The sequence below is a fragment of the Ostrea edulis genome, chromosome 9 (genome assembly GCF_947568905.1).
Source record: "Ostrea edulis chromosome 9, xbOstEdul1.1, whole genome shotgun sequence".
Lineage (NCBI taxonomy): Eukaryota > Metazoa > Mollusca > Bivalvia > Ostreida > Ostreidae > Ostrea > Ostrea edulis.
Genome location: NC_079172.1, coordinates 31,472,334 through 31,487,119, shown reverse-complemented (window position 1 = coordinate 31,487,119; position 14,786 = coordinate 31,472,334). Strand labels below are relative to the sequence as shown.

At 36.0% G+C, this 14,786-nt stretch overlaps 1 protein-coding gene across 4 annotated transcripts in view; it reads left to right on the top strand.

Moving 5' to 3' along the window:
* The first annotated feature begins 576 nt into the window (after positions 1-576).
* LOC125657718 (FERM, ARHGEF and pleckstrin domain-containing protein 2-like) overlaps positions 577-14,786 on the top strand; it is a 76,779-nt gene continuing 62,569 nt past the window's right edge. The window contains exon 1 of one of the 4 annotated variants that reach the window (XM_048888453.2): positions 577-1,194. The gene's annotated coding sequence lies outside the window, so the exon portion shown is untranslated. Of the gene's footprint in view, positions 1,195-11,828; positions 11,988-13,461; positions 13,616-14,786 lie in introns of those variants that run through there. The other 3 variants (XM_048888456.2, XM_056150178.1, XM_048888454.2) reach the window with 3 other exon arrangements.

Below are 14,786 nucleotides of genomic sequence, written 5' to 3'. Positions count from 1 at the left end.
TTTTACAAACAAAAGATGCTGTTCTATTATCATCAAATCAGTATCTGCAATTTTTACTTTATTTGATTAGATAAAACAGGTAAGAAAGGATACTAATTGCAATTTGGTCAAATTCAAGGGGTGGGGGGGGGGGGGGGGTGAGACAAATAATGATAGCTAACTTCAATCAAGTAACCTCCCCCCTTTTCCTTTAATTCTGTCTAATTTATATGTATTTCAAAATGAATTTCAGGTACCCTAACAGAAATGGTAGGTTTTTTGGGATGTGTGTGTGGGGTGTGTGTGTGTGTGGGGGGGGGGGGGGGGGGGGGGTCTTATAGCAATAAACTCGTGACCTGACATGCCATTCCAGAAACAATGAAATGATATGAATTAAAACACACACACAAACAAACAATCAAACAAAAAACCCATACCCCCCCCTAAAAAAACTTTTAAAAAAAACAAAAAAAAAACAATAACAACAACAACAAAAACCCAAATAAAATGAAAATATAAGAGCTACCATATTGGACTCTATGCCTACGGATCTCTTGTTAATATCCGCAAGGCATTTAAAAACAAATTGTATGCTAAAGAAACGATAACTCAAATTAATTTTTAAAAAATCAAAAAATCTTTACTTTAATACTGTATGCAGTATCAGGTCTCTTTAAATAGGTTATTTTCGAAAATAGGTCACTTGTCAAATATACAGGCATTGTTTGGTAAAAAAATATCACCTATGCAAATCTCTCTTCCTTTGATTTCAAATCCAGCGATTGTAGATTGTCAAAGAGTGTGCATTTTTTTTGGAGAGACCCTGTAGAGTTTACGAATCTGCGTCTCTAGTCTGTAAAGTAGCTCGCACTATGGGCTGTTCCGATAATTCCCATGTAAATACTATTTTTCTTCCCAGTTAGATCACAAAATGACATTTCTATTTAGCCATTGGAAGTCCAGAATGTTTGAATAAATATTTTGTAAATTTACTATCAATTTTTAGCTTGATTTGCGGCTTTAGTTACGTTTTTACAGTTATGTTTTATGTTTTTTCCGGAGGGAGTTTCGTAAATAAAAAAAAAAATTGAAGGCAAAGGTCAAACTTCAACAGCGTGTCTCTCATGTCGGATTAGTGTGAAAAAATACATCCATATTATTTTTATTAGAGGATTTTTATATATTAAGACAATTACACCCAAGCGATTGCACGTGGTAAGTAACTGCATGATGAACGAATACAGTATTTTAGTTAAAGCGGTAGATGTATCGCGTTGTCCCCATTACATTTTATATGGGGTAATTATTTTGGAATTTTCAGTGCAAATTTACATTTAATCGTTTTGAATCTTTTCGAAAAGCTCTAGTGTGACACGGTTGGAAATATTTATATTCATTGCAATCTAATTATGTAAATGTAACCGAATGGCGTCTCTTTTGCTAGATTTAGCACTAGGCCAATGTCTAAAAAGTTCGATGATTCATTCCAATAAAAAGTTATCTCCAATGCACCCGTTCACCAAATACACAGGTGTCCGATGTGGCTGTGGATACTTGAGGGTGGATTCATTGGGTTCTGAGGGGGGTACACAGGCACCTTTAATCGGGTACAAATTAAAATCCAATCATCTTTAGACCTACTATTAGACTTTTTTTTTTTTTTTAAAGAATCTCTAACAGTGAAAGTGATGGACAATCTGTAGGCCTACACTTTCAATTTGTATTTCATTGACTGATTGAGACAATAATTGGAGGAAGTTATTCAGGAAAATCAGCATATTTTGCATGTTGATAGGTGATGATTTTTTTCTTGGCCTGTTTAAGATATGTTCTAGCATAGATGGATCTAGGGATTATTGAAACAGTCAATACTGAATAGACCTGTAGATGCTAAATGTTTAGGGGGAGGGGTGGGAACTGTCATTCAGGTCCCAGGAAGGCAAAGCTCTCTCTATCCTGAAAGTTTTTAATTTAAAAATGAAATGCAAGATTTATTAGACTAAATAGCTACAGAATTGCAGCTAGCATTTTGTACGGTGATTTGTTTGGTTTTTTGTTTGGCAAGATATTATAATAGAAGTTGATTGTGATCCTTGTGGAATAAGGAGTTGATAGTGATCCTTGTGGAAGAGGGGAAATCTTACGTTCAGATTGGAATATTTTGGTCTGAGACACTTGTTTGATGATTTTCCTTCCATTATTTGTGAATTATATCAATGAAGAAGAATTAAATTCATTTATGTCAAAGGGGCATACCCAGAAGTTGTTGACAATTTGTAAACTTTAACGTTTAATGTTATTTCTGGAAAATTACAAGGAGAGGAAAAGTTACTAAAACTGATCTATAAAGACATTGATGTATATATTGTACCTAGATATCTATATGCTTATAAAGTATTAAAATTTATGACATCATGGTGGATGACATCACAGTTATGTAATAAGATAAGTCGACCTCTCCAGACTTTCTCACCAGGGGGAAAACCTTAATTTAGACGGGTTGTAATGGTACTTTTACAGTGTTGCAGTCAATTTTGGTAGAAACAACACTACGTGATTTCTGGGACATATGTATACACTAGCTATTTTACCTGTAGTTCTTCACATTTAAGCCACAGTTAGAAGAAATGAATTGAAGTTATCAATCTGAATTTAAAATCAAAGGTTTTTGATCTTCAGTTGCTTTACAAGTAACTAGGTAACTAATATCTTTATGTCTGTTATTTGTAAAATTAAAAAATAAAATCTGTAATTACCCACCCACCCCTTCAAGGGCCCTTAATTGGTGAAATAAGTATATGAAAACATGAAATATTGAACACTATCAGAGTATCTCTGCCTTTCTCCCTCTTCCTTTTTTCCTATTTCTTTTAGAAACTGAAAACTTGTTTGGAGATTTTCTTGTAGAAATTTGTCAGTTGTTTGTCAGTCTGTTATCTGTACAATCTTTACTTTTACTTCTTTTAAAGCACCACTAGGCCAACTTACAAAAAAATTACCCCAAAATATCTTTGGTTAAAGAGGAGTAAGTTTCTTCAAATTATGAAGAATCTGGTCCCATTCCAAGGGGAGGTAATTAACAAAACATCTTAATATCTCAAGAAGCACTGAAGCAGAAAAGTAAAAACTTGTATGATAAGAGATTTCTGATGTAATAAAGATTGTAATAGTGTGTTCAAAATGAGCCCCAGGGGCTGGGATGAGACCACTGTAGGGGGGGGGGGGGATAAAATTTTCTCAAGAAACCCAAGATTACAATGCATGTTATGATGATGTGTGAAATTCACATGTAATCATTGTATGTAATATGCACCAGTAAGGTAAGCAACTGTACTATGTAATATATAATTAAGTTTGTCACAGCATTTTAAGTTGTCTAGTGGTAGGATGGGGCCATAAGAGGGATTCAGTGTTTTACATATAACTAAGAATAGGAGAAGTCTGTAAAAATCTTTTTGTAAGAACCACAGGTATTAAAGAGATCCTCATTCAGTGTAGGTATAAGTGTGTCCTTACAACATGTATATATAATGATTCCAGGGGTTAGGAGGGGACTGCAAAGTTTTACATAGAAATATATTCAAGGACTTTAAAAAAAGATTTATGTCAATAACTACAGCATGTACTAGGGTGGAGCTTTTCAAATAATATTCAATGACATGTAAGAATATGAAGTATAGATTCAAATGTGTTCACTACATGACCCCTTGGGGTCCATGGTGGTGCTCTACAATGGGTTGCAGCTAGGAATAAGTCGGAGAGTGCATGGATTGAAAATATTCTTCTTAAGAACAACAAAGGTTAATAAGTCAGTTTGTCAATTTGATGATCTTCAGGTCCATAGATTTCAATTTATTCGTACTGTGACAAGGGGAGGGCAATGCATGTAGTTATTGGGAATTTCTTGAAAAAAACGTTCTCTAAAACTGCTAGAGTTCCAAGGTGTGAAATTTAACTTGAAAGCATCCTCATGAAGTTCCGATTCAAAAATATTTACAACATGATACCATGGACAATGACACCCCTTCTCAGATTACAGTATCTCCGAACAAGTGTGTAAACAACTGCACGATCTCTGATTACAGAGCCGGTCGAAAGGGGATGCTTACTCCTCCTAGGCACCTGATCCCACTTCTGGTGTGTCCAGGGGTCCATCTTTGTCCAACGTACTGCTCTATATTGTATTGCTTATATAGGAGTTATGAGATCGATCACTGTTGGTTATCTTCATCTTTCACATATTGATTATAGCGATAGACTTTGATTATATTGGTGATGATAGAAATGGGTAGTATAATATGCACAGAAAGGAATTTTGTGATAACTCCAGTACAATCTTTATGTAGGGAATTTTTCCAATTTTAATAGGAATTTTGTAGAACTGAATAATATAGCAATAATACCTATAATCTTTATACCGGGGGAAGCACAGATGCTCACTTTTTGTCAAAAGGAGGAGAGTGCTCTTTACCGTTGGTAGTAAAAAAGAACTTGGTAAATCCCTGGACATCGGGAATTTAATGTTGTACAGGGGTAAGTGCAGTAGCTCAGATTTATAAGGATGGGGTACATGTACTTTGTAGGGTTTTCTTTGAATATTAGTTTACTCCTTTTTTTTGGCCAGAGTTTTAAGTACCCACTTTGTCAGTTTTAAGTAGCTTTATACTCTGGTGTGTTGTGTGAAGGAGCTCCGAGCTCTTCACATGAGTGGGGTTCCTATAGACGCGGTGGCATCACAAGAGCTGTAAAGTGTGAGCGGTTTTCAGTAACCTCAGTGTTAGCTGTTGGATTGAGGTTAAGCTGGATTCGCTGGCTACTTACAGCTGCTTCAGTGATATAAATAGGACACACTGCAGTAGCTCTGTGATTTATATGATTTTAGTATCTGTTGATCATGAGACCCCACATTGTAAGTGTCGTCATGGTTATTCCTGGATGTTTTCTTTTATGAGAATCTTACCAATTTTTAGAATGACTTGTCTATTGATATACAGGTGACTCTTGAGTCATGATAGCCCAAACTTTGGTCACTATAGCTCTCAAAGGTTTTTGAACGTTCTATTTAAAATCAATTCCCAGTTCTATGTATTTATCAACACTGAGTTATGTCCCTTGTCTGCCATCTACTTAGGTGAAAAAAGCCTTATTCCTCTGTGCAGGGCTGTGTTTAAGATTGTAGCAGCTTTGTAGTACATGTAGCTACATGTACTTGACCGAACATCTAGGCTTAGCCCTGCATAGGGATAACGAGCGTTTATTCACACAGTGCATTCAATAGACCTAGATATCTAGCCTAGCTGCTAGGCTAGCCACTATGATCTTGAACACAGCCCTCACCTTTCTAATTTCCTGATCTGTGGCTTTTGACGTTTAATTTATTTTTTCATCAAATGGAGTCGGCTACAATAATTCCCGAGGGTGGAGCAAACCAGAAATTTGTATGAAGACTTAATAATTAGCTATTATTCACAGATATAATTGCTATCATTTGGTAGCATAAAGAAGGGAAATTTAGCTATTCACAGATTGACCTGTGGCTGACCGCACAAAGGGAGATAATTCAAATTACTGTTGTAGCTTTCAAGCAAATTTATTTTCAATTTCTTGATCTTCCGATCTCTGTTGCAAAGTGAAATTTAGGTCCCGTTACACATATTCCTCAGAATAAATTGTAGTCTAGCTGTCTATCGTTTTTAAACTTTTCACAGTTGTTACTTCTGCTTAATAACCACACGGACAATTTCAACCAAATTTGGTATGAAGCTTCCTTGTTTCAAGGGGGTTGTATTGAAATGAAGGACCATATGCCTGCCTAATCATTTATGATTGTTCAGAACAAGATCCCATTGGAGCCATGGTGGCCAGGGCCATGACAGGGGCTCAACATTTTACATAAAAATATCTATAAAAAAATTTCTTATAAGTCTTCCCTGTAACAGTCGCAAGGTGCCGCTGTATCACATTATGAAGCAAGCATCCTCATGTAGTGTAAATTCAAGTTTTGTTCATACCATTGACCTCCGAGATCTTGACAGGGTCACAAGAGGGAGAACCACCAGGGTTTATGTACAGATATTAAATTAACATGCAAGTATCCCCATGTTGTGTAGATTCATGTCTGATTACTCCCTGACCATGGGGGTTTAAGGCAGGCATCAGGAGGGAGTCAACATTTACATAGATATATATATATATATATATCAGGGGTCGAAATTAACTTTTTCTACCACAGGCTAATTTTAGCCTGTGGGTAAAAAATCCACAGGCTAAAATGAAAACCTACAAGCTAAAATAAAAATAATGAAGTAGTGCTCTTTTTTATATATGTTTTTTTTTAAATCAATGATTTTCCCCATCATTACTGAGCCTGGTGGGTCAACAGGCATCGTTTGGACAAGACATTAAGTTACGTAAGTCATATGGTGCAATGTTTAGGTCTCTTAATTATCGCACCTCTAATCCACAACTTGTCTACCGCAGGTCTAGATCCAGTCTTCGAATTTCATGCCACATCAGGGTTGTCACTAGTGATTTTTAAAGCGAATACCGGACTCATGGTTTATAAGCAGCAGGATCACGAGTCCTATGAACTTTTTTGATAATCGTCTACGCGGTGAGCAATGCACTCGTGTCATCACTACAACCCGACCTCAATATGACAATAAATTTAGATAGGACATTCTCATGATTCTGATAAAAATAACTACCGGAAGACTTGGTAAAACATAGACTCCGATATTTTTTTTTTTAGATAAATGGAATTCAATTTAATTACCCCTATAGGTGAACAGGACTCGTGGCACATGTCAATATGTGATGTCCGACCTCTAAAGCATTTGTTTGACTCCGAGTTTGTTAAAAAATCATAAAAGAAAAATCCGGATAGAAACGGTTGTTGAAATCGGTCGTTGATGTAAGCGTTTGTATGATTCAGAGTGCAAGTTCAAGAAAAGTGAATAGCGCATCACCGTATAAAACGGATACGATACGATCATAGTTTGTAAATCACCACTCGCTAAGATTTTCGAGTGTCCACTATTTTTACTCGCTATTTTTCAAATGTACTCGCATTTTGCGAGTATTTCTCGCTAATTTCGAGCCCTGTATATATATTATATATATGAAAGATTTATTTTTGGAAATTCTTCTTTTCAAGAACTGCATTGGTACAATTTGTACACATGATGTACTTAAAATTAGTGATGAAACGATTGTCGGCAATGATCAATTGTAGGTCGTTCAGAGACCTCTGATGCTACTAATCGATTACAAAATAAAAGTCGCCGACATCGTTGACCATACAATGTCTGAAAATCACTTCAACTTTGTTCAAATTTTATTTTCTGTATGTCAAACCCGATCAAAAATAGGCAAACAAAATGGCGGGAGATATGAAGGACGGTAACAATAACGGCATTCTGCAATCAAATAAATGAGTCTATCTCTTATATCTTTAATACATTGAGATTATAAATAAATTCCATTACTTGATATATTGAAATTTTGATTTATTCACATGTGAACAAATGAAACAAAGAAGAATTCAAATGTCGTTTCCATACATTTAATGATTCTGTTATCTATTTTGAGGGGAAAATACTTAAATGCCAATTCTGATTATAATCAATTATATGTGTCCGATTATTGCCGATAATCGATTATGGTTTTTGGTCCGATTGCCCATCACTACTTAAAATGTAATGTAGATTGAAGTTGTTCACACCATGGTCTACACAGGAGGATTGGGACCTTCATTGGAATTTAATGCTCAGTTAAACAATATGACCCTTGGGCCTTAATTTTTCTTAATGGTCAGTCAGGTGTTTTATTAGGGACATATGGCCCTTGTCCTGTCTGGGACCCAACAGACGGATGAATGAACACGGTACATAAAGATGTTAATCTTCTCGGTCAACATTGTAAGTCTCATAGATAGTAAACATGTATTGAAGAAATGTGCAGGAACACTTAGAGTGAAAACAGTTGTGTAGATTTACATGTATGATTACATGTCATATCTCAATGTGCTAGCAGCATGTGATTGAGAGAGTGCTAGAATGCATGTCATATCTCAATGTGCTAGCAGCATGTGATTGAGAGAGTGCTAGAATGCATGTCATATCTCAATGTGCTAGCAGCATGTGATTGAGAGAGTGCTAGAATGCATGTCATATCTCAATGTGCTAGCAGCATGTGATTGAGAGAGTGCTAGAATGCATGTCATATCTCAATGTGCTAGCAGCTCGAGATTGAGAGAGTGCTAGGATACATGTCATATCTCAGTGTGCTAGCAGCATGTGATTGAGAGAGTGCTAGAATGCATGTCATATCTCAATGTGCTAACAGCATGTGATTGAGAGAGTGCTAGAATACATGTCATTTCTCAATGTGCTAGCAGCACATGATTGAGAGAGTGCTAGAATACATGTATCTCAATGTACTAGCAGCACGTGATTGAGAGAGTGCTAGGATACATGTCGTTACTCAATGTGCTAGCAGCACATGATTGATGAAAGTGCTAATTCTAATAAGCAATAATTAGTAAAATGTTGGCAGATTTGTACACAATTCTACTATACACTACTGCCGTCCATAGTTCTACACCCTGCTGCCAGGAGCTTCGGGGAAATTAATAGAGGGAGCTAGGTGATTAAGTTTACCTTGTTAAATTTATGGCTGTGTACATATTATGGTGGATAATGTGCTGCAAATTAAAACTCCAATACTGCTGGTCCATAGGGAAATGTTAGTCAGAAATATTGCTTATAGTCCAATATCGAAACAGTAGAATGAAATCAGCCTACCTAAGCCCCACTAATATGATGTTCACTGCTTTCTGCTCATTCAACTAGCAAGTTGACAATGGTCACATCGTAGAGTTCTTCACATTGTTATACTTTCTATTTTTAATGAGGTGTTTGTATGCATTGACAAAATATTTAGTGATCAAGAAGATGTGTGTAATGTGGAGGTCTTACTGCTATAGGTTAAAGTTTTCAGGGAGTGGGAATTAGAACGTGTAAATATTTAGAAATATTTCGTATTTAAATTCATGACTAGTACTACCCTAAGATTCCGGGTTCACTGGGCCATGACTGGTTCCTGTCCCAGTACTGTGAGTCAGATGCTTCTTTGACTACTCATGCAAAAAATTGTTAATCGGCTTGTAGGTTACAGCTGTGACTCGGTGGACTGCGTAATGTCATTTAATTCGGACCATTAGCTCCAGTTTATAGTTATGAATTTGAGTATCATTCTTGCGGCTGTACCAAGTGTACACAATAATTTTATCTGCTACATTAATCGCTATTTTTTTACTACTTTGTCTTAACCTGCTGGAGTTGGCTGGTATTTATAAAGCAATATATTCAGTGGTCTGTCTGCACTCCAGTTTTCATGTGTTGTCATTGAACATTTTACAATAGTCAGCCCAGTTCCAGATTATCAGAAGAATTCTTGTCCAAAGTTGATTTATCGATCATTTCTTTAGGTTGTGAAAGCGTTTTACCTGCATGTGATGTTTGCAGTGCATTCTTGTTTTGTCTGCAGTTTTGTCGTGGGGTTTGCATTGTTTTCTTACAATACGTGGCATTAACCTATAAGGGCTGATTTCTGTGAACATTTTAATCTAATTATGGGGTGTCAGTACACAGAGGAAGAGACCTTTTTACTGGCCAGAGATGGTAAATGTATTTACACATAATCAAGTTAATGATATTAATGCACTGAAGAAGAATATATGATAATGTTATAACTTCACAGGTTTGTTATTTTGTTGTAAGTTGACAAGATGGTGCATATTTTCCAGAAATTGTTTTTGTCATGTACATATATGTGGTATATAGTAGAAAGCCAGGGCTGTGGAAGATCCAAAAGCCTCTGTCCAGCTCCTGCATTAACTATTGACTGTTAACTATATCAATGTTTTCACTGTACAACACAACAAATTTTCTCCAGTACCGCTGCGGTGGCCGAGAGGTTAGAGCGTTCATCCTGCATGCGGAAGCCCGGGGTTCGAATCCCGGCCGCGACAGACCTAAGTCGTTAAAACAGGTAGTGACAGTTCCATCGCCAAATGCTTGGCATCAGGTGTGAGTGTCACGGGTCCTCGGAGATGACCTTAAAAACGGATGACTCTTGTCACAGTAGGTGTGGCACGCTACAGAACCCCCACTGCTCAATGGCCGTAAGCGCCAAGCATAGGCCTAAATTTGAAGCCCTTCACCGGTCTTGGTGACGTCTCCATATGAGTGAAAAATTCTCGAGTGAGACGTTAAGCAAGATACAATCAATCAATCTATCATTTGGGGGTAAAATTTATTGAAAATGGACAACTGATGTTTGAAATAATTAGTACATATATTAAAATGCCTTTTGTCTTTATTTATGGCAAAACATAAATTCCTTGTCTCATAATGTGCAATCTCATCATTTCTTGTGAAAATTATATATTTCATTCTTAACTATAATAGGAACAAAATTTCGTAGATGACTTATGATTCTTGTACAAACACACTGAGTTGTGGATCAGAACTGGGAGAAATATTGCAGCATTTTGTCATTGAAGCAATCAACTATCAGTTCATTGACACAATTTTTACTAGTTAATTGTATCCTTTAAGAAACATGCAAAAACTTTATTTGATTGCTTGTTTTAATTGTATCGCAAGATACAGGGTGCAATAAGGTGTTCAATTTTAGTCTATAAATATACATAGGTCTAGGGGGAATGTGTTACTGCATAATCAATTATTCAGTTCCCTCCTTGCAGTTCAAAATACAATTCAAAGAGTTCTGTAATCAATGCTTTAAAAATTCCTCACTGAAATATCCCGATGTTACGTTTTGTTTATCTGAGTGAACGCAATGTGTGTATTACAGACCTGGCGTTTTGTATTTTTTGAATGAACTTGTATAGTAGTTAGCACAACATATTTACATGAATATATACCTTTGCTTTTACCTTTTGAAGGGAAATGAATAAGAGACTAGGGTTGTATTTTGATGTATCGAGTTGTCATACCCCCCTTATGTACCGACGTTTGATCTTGGCTTGTGTTGACCCCAGGACAAAAAAAGTTAAACCCAAACAGCGTGATTTTATTTTAGTATTTTATACATGTATGTAGCACAAACTTATTTAACTACCGAGCAGATGCAGTAAACTCGCATGAATATTGGCTTCTAAAATCCGTGTAATTGGTTGGCATGAAATTTGCAAAACTTTAGAGAAAGAGGTTTTGAGAAGCTTACTCAAAAGTATACAATGAACCTGAATCAAACATTAATTTGGAAATAAGTAAATAAACAGATGTTGTTTTTTGTTTTTACCAGTCTTGTGGTATTTCTTTATTAAACGGAGTGATTATTATTGTCTGTATGAAGTGTTCCCTATAAAAAGTATGTGTATTGATTAAAACATTAGTTATTTACCCCGACAATCATTTTGGTATTGTTTGTGCTAGGCCGCAAGAACTTGTGTTTTCCAATTTAGATTATGCAATGTGAGGTTGATTTATACACATGACAGATGCTTAAAGAAGGGGAACACCAGTAGTACATGGTAATTAAGTGAAAATAAGTCCTATTAATAGGCCCTGTTTCATCACAGAATGAGGAGCAATTTGTTACAGGTCTTGAGTGGTAATAGTGGAAACTTTGAAATCCGACGCCTGTAATTCATCGTCATGTTCCTACTTAGTTATTTGTGCAAATTATGTAGTTTACTTTAACGAAACTACATTTAGTCAGTGGCAGCGATTAACTGAATTAGTTATTTGTTCGAATTATACAGTTTAGTTTTAGGCAACTACATAAAGTCTAACATTCACTCAGAACTACATTCAGTCGGTTTACTTTTAGGAAATTACATTCAATTGTTGGTGGAGAGTGTGTGAATTTTGCAGTTTACTTTTAGGGAACTACTTTCAGTCAGTTTATTTTTTGGGATGATCTACTTTCAGTCAATTTATTTTTTTGGGAACTACTTTCAATCAGTTTATTTTTAGGTAACTATACTTTCAGTCAGTTTACCTTTAGGGAACTACATTCAGGCGGTTGCAGGAAATAACTAAACGGTTTTTATCTTTCACTGTGCGGCTTGATAAAAATTACATGGTAGGACAGTCTGTACTTTTTTATATCATGCCTCCTACTGTAAAATGAGTAAGCTTTGAAGCAACTATAACTAGTGTAGTTACTTCCCCTTGGATCCTGAGGGTGAGTAAAGAGAAGGCAGAAGCTACAGAATCTCACAAAAACAGAGACAATGTACCTAGCTATATACTGTGGATTCACAGGACTTTAAAAATCTCATTTTATCCAGGATTCGTTATCCGTATGCATGGTGTTATTTAAAAATTTAATACAAAATAGACTACGATAATGCTGAATTGAATGATAGTGCTCATGTTGGGAGGAAAAATTCAACATATTACAGAATCTCTTCATATTTCTCTAAATGTACAAGAATTAGTAAACAAGTGTGCATGCATGTGCACACTCGTGTGTTTTATATATGAACATATTTACAACAATCGGGGGGAAATTCACCAGTGGAAAATCTTGTGTCTGTATCTGAATTTATGCATCTGTGAGTCGCCCATGTTTTGGATTTTTTTCTTCAATTTTTGGATTTTCTGAACATCGTAGGTCACCGTCTTGATAGGAACCATGAGTCCACAGTGAAGAGGTGTTGATTACCGGAGTGTGGATCAGTACACAAATGGTACAGAAACACACACATTTTCTGTGCGTGCCACGCGGGTCATCTCTCATGATATTCTAGAAGTTTTTTTAATATCTCTGTAAGAGAGTGTTAAGGACACACACACTACAGGATATATATATTACTAGATATTTCCTCAAGTTCGTTTGTATTGATATGAAATTTCAAATACATTTGACATCAGTAAAGATCTCTCTGCCATTTGAGCAAAAACTGATATTGATAAATTTATGGAATATTATGTCTTTGATGAACAACAGTAATATATTGATTTTGGTTTGCTTTTTTTAAACATTAGAATTGTGTGCAGAGACTTTGCTCTCTGTATCGGGATCAGTGGTCTGTGAAATCGCCAAGCAAATTTTTCATAAATTCTTTTTTTTTTCACACAAAGGTGGTTAGCAACAGAACAACAGGATCTAATTTGTTTAATACACAATTTTAAACCAACAAAGGTTTTTATAGCCTGTTTACTCTGTGGCACTTCTGACCCCAGTTTACTTTAAAAGAAAGAAAGCACATTATTGCAGATCAGTATTTGAATTAAATATAATTGCATGAATCAATTTGCCTTTGAAGCAATACCTGCGTTTAATGACAGGGGCATAACTGGGTCAAAACTTCATTGAGATATTTAACTTAGGAGCAAACATTCAATAGATACCAAAAAAAGCTGGAATTTTTTGGGGCTTGCAGTTGATCAGATAAATTTGATTATCACTCAGATAGCCTTAGTTCCAGCATTGAGGAATTCTGTATTGTATGGCTCGTGAACCATCTGTTTTAGACGTGTTTATTTTAAGGTCTGTCTTCATGGCATGTGTTATAGTGCTAGTAGATAGACTCTGATAGAAGTCGGAAATATTTTTAGGAGGTTGGCAAGTTATGCATGACTGGTTTCACGTGCAGGTGAGATTGTGATTTCATATTCCATGCAGTTTGTTTGTAAATAATCTTGAGGCAAAATGAATGGGTATTGGATAAATTAATTTTTAGAAGAAAGTCGAGTCAGGGTCCTACAGTGTTGTGCTTAAGTCGGTGCAGTGGTTTTGTAAGTTGTGTTATTAGTTATTATGGGCGTGTCTCTGATCTTCAGGATTGAGTATCATATGATAACTCGGGTACCCGTGATATAGCGAGATGGACTTGAGATAAAGTGAGACACACCGGTATTAACTGACAGTTAACTGTAACAATGAAATGAATTTATCTTTGTGAGCCTTGGTAAATGAAATACTCCAAAATATCATTGCCTAAAAAGCAAAGTCCACATGTTGACCAAATTGTCATGCTTGAAAGCAATAAACATTTATGTTAAAATTTCATATCATTTCTGACACTGCAGCACTCGGCTAATATTTCAAGGGACACTTGTCATGTGATTGAAAGACATAAAGGCAATGGAAATTGAGCTTACAAACTGAGCGGGCTCGGGTTATGTTTAATATCAATCTATGTAATATTATCATACCAGTTTTCTGTGTCAAGTCTGTTTCCATATTCAAGATGTTGGATCAACAGTATTTAATAATATGATGTCAGTCTAACTCTTTCTCTAATTCATCCTATCATGCTGTGTTTAGAGCCTCGAGGTAAAGCGGGGGAAATATCGGGTTTGCTTATTTGCTAACTTGTTCATTGTGCTCACAATAGGGAAGGCTAGGTTATAGATATGTCAATATTTTCATTCACACCAGTAAATGGCTATTCATCTCGGGGAAGTGACAGAAATTTCCAATATTTTCACGCTCCAATCTAATTTGTGCTTCGGTGCCACTGTTCTCTGGACAGGCAGTGACACTTGGAGGGGGAGACCGGGATTCCCTCCGGTGGCTTCTGATGAAGCGCCGGTTTCTAGAGGAAGATGGTTGGACTTTGATGTGAGGATTTATTGACAATAATTATTGACAGTAATTACATACCATCACATCTCTACAGTTGACAGACTAATGAAATCCTCCAAAAATGGCAGACTTTTACTGGTGCATGGAATGTACACATTTTACAAAAAGGAAGAGAAAAAAAAGAACAAAAAAAGATACTACAAAAAACAAATTAATATGGCTTGGAAATTGGGTGT